Genomic DNA, 1847 nt, shown 5'->3' on the forward strand with positions numbered 1-1847 from the left:
TCCACCATTCTCTCTTCCACCTCACTTATCCTATCTTCTTCCTCAGTTATTCTGGTTCCCTCCAGAGTTTTTTTGATCTCAGTTATTGCATTATTCATTATTGATTGACTCTTTTTTGTTTCTTCTAGGTCCTTGTTAAACATTTCTTGCATCTTCTCAATCCTTATCTCCAGGCTATTTATCTGTAACTCCGTTGTTGTTGTTGTTGTTTTTAATTTTATTTATTTATTCATTTTACTTTACAATGCTGTATTGGTTTTGCCATACATTGACATGAATCCGCCACGTGTGTACATGAGTTCCCAATCCTGAACGCCTCTCCCACCACTCTCCCCATATCATCTCTCTGGGTCATCCCAGTGCACCAGCCCCAAGCATCCTGTATCCTGTATCGAACCTAGACTGGTGATTCGTTTCTTACATGGTAGTATACATGTTTCAATGCCATTCTACCAAATCATCCCACCCTCTCCCTCTCCCACAGAGCCCAAAAGTCTATTCTATACATCTGTGTGTCTTTTGCTGTCTCACATACAGGGTTATCATTACCATCTTTCTAAATTCCATATATATGTGTTAGTATACTGTACTGGTATTTTTCTTTCTGGCTTACTTCATTCTGAATAACCAAGTTTATAAGTTTCATCCACCTCATTAGAACGGATTCAAATGTATTCTTTTTAATGGCTGAGTAATACTCCATTGTGTATATGTACCACAGCTTTCTTATCTATTTGTCTGCTGATGGACATCTAGGTTGCTTCCATGTCCTGGCTATTATAAACAGTGCTGCAGTGAACATTGGGGTACACTTGTCTCTTTCAATTCTGGTTTCCTCGGTGTGTATGCCCAGCAGTGGGATTGCTGGGTCATAAGGCAGTTCAATTTCCAGTTTTTTAAGGAATCACCACACTGTTCTCCATAGTGGCTGTACTAGTTTGCATTCCCACCAACAGTGTAAGAGGGTTCCCTTTTCTCCACACCCTCTCCAGCATTTATTAAAAATATGGAATGCGTCATGAATTTGCATATCATCCTTGCACAGGGGCCATGCTAATCTTCTCTGTATCATTCCAACTTTAGTATATGTGCTGCTGAAGCGAGCACTGTAATTCCGTTTGTTTGTTTGTTTGTTTTTTTCAAGATTTTGGATCATTTTTACTATCATTATTCTGAATTGTTTTTCAAGTAGACTCCCTATCTCCTCCTCTTTTGTTTGGTTTGGTGGTCATTTATCATGTTCCTTTACTTGCTAAGTATTTCTCTGTCTTTTCATCTTGTTTATATTGCTATGTTTGGGGTGGACTTTCTATATTCTGGCAGTTTGTGTTTCCTCTTTATTGTGGAGGTTCCTCCCTGTGGGTGAGGTTGGATGAGTGGCTTGTCAAGGTTTCCTCGTTAGGGAAGCTTACATCAGTGTTCTGGTGGATGGAGCTGAATTTCTCCTCTCTGGAGTGCGATGAAGCGTCCAGTAGTGAGTTTTTAGGTGTCTATAGGTTTGGTGTGACCTTGGGAAACCTGTATATTAAAGCTCAGGGCTATGTTCCTGCGTTGCTGGAGAATTTGCATGGTATGTCTAGCTCTGGAACTTGTTGGCTCTTGGGTGGAGCTTGGTTTCAGTGAGGGTATGGAGGCTTTTGGATGAGCTCCTATCGATTAATGTTCCCTGGGGTCAGGAGTTTTCTGGTGTTCTCAGGTTTTGGATTTAAGCCTCCTGCCTCAGGTTTTCAGTCTTATTCTTACAGTAGCCTCAAAACTTCTCCATCCATACAGCACCAATGATAAAACATTTAGGTTAATGGAGGAAAGATTCTCACAGTGAGGGAACCCAGAGAGGTTCACAGAGT

At 40.8% G+C, this 1847-nt stretch overlaps 1 non-coding gene across 1 annotated transcript; it reads right to left on the reverse strand.

The window, feature by feature from the left end:
• Positions 1-1000: 1000 nt before the first annotated feature.
• LOC128049074 (U6 spliceosomal RNA) lies at positions 1001-1107 on the reverse strand. The gene has a single exon (XR_008199447.1). It is a non-coding gene; the product is annotated as a U6 spliceosomal RNA (small nuclear RNA).
• Between the last annotated feature and the right edge of the window lie 740 nt (positions 1108-1847).

The sequence above is a fragment of the Budorcas taxicolor genome, chromosome 5 (genome assembly GCF_023091745.1).
Source record: "Budorcas taxicolor isolate Tak-1 chromosome 5, Takin1.1, whole genome shotgun sequence".
NCBI classification, from domain to species: domain Eukaryota; kingdom Metazoa; phylum Chordata; class Mammalia; order Artiodactyla; family Bovidae; genus Budorcas; species Budorcas taxicolor.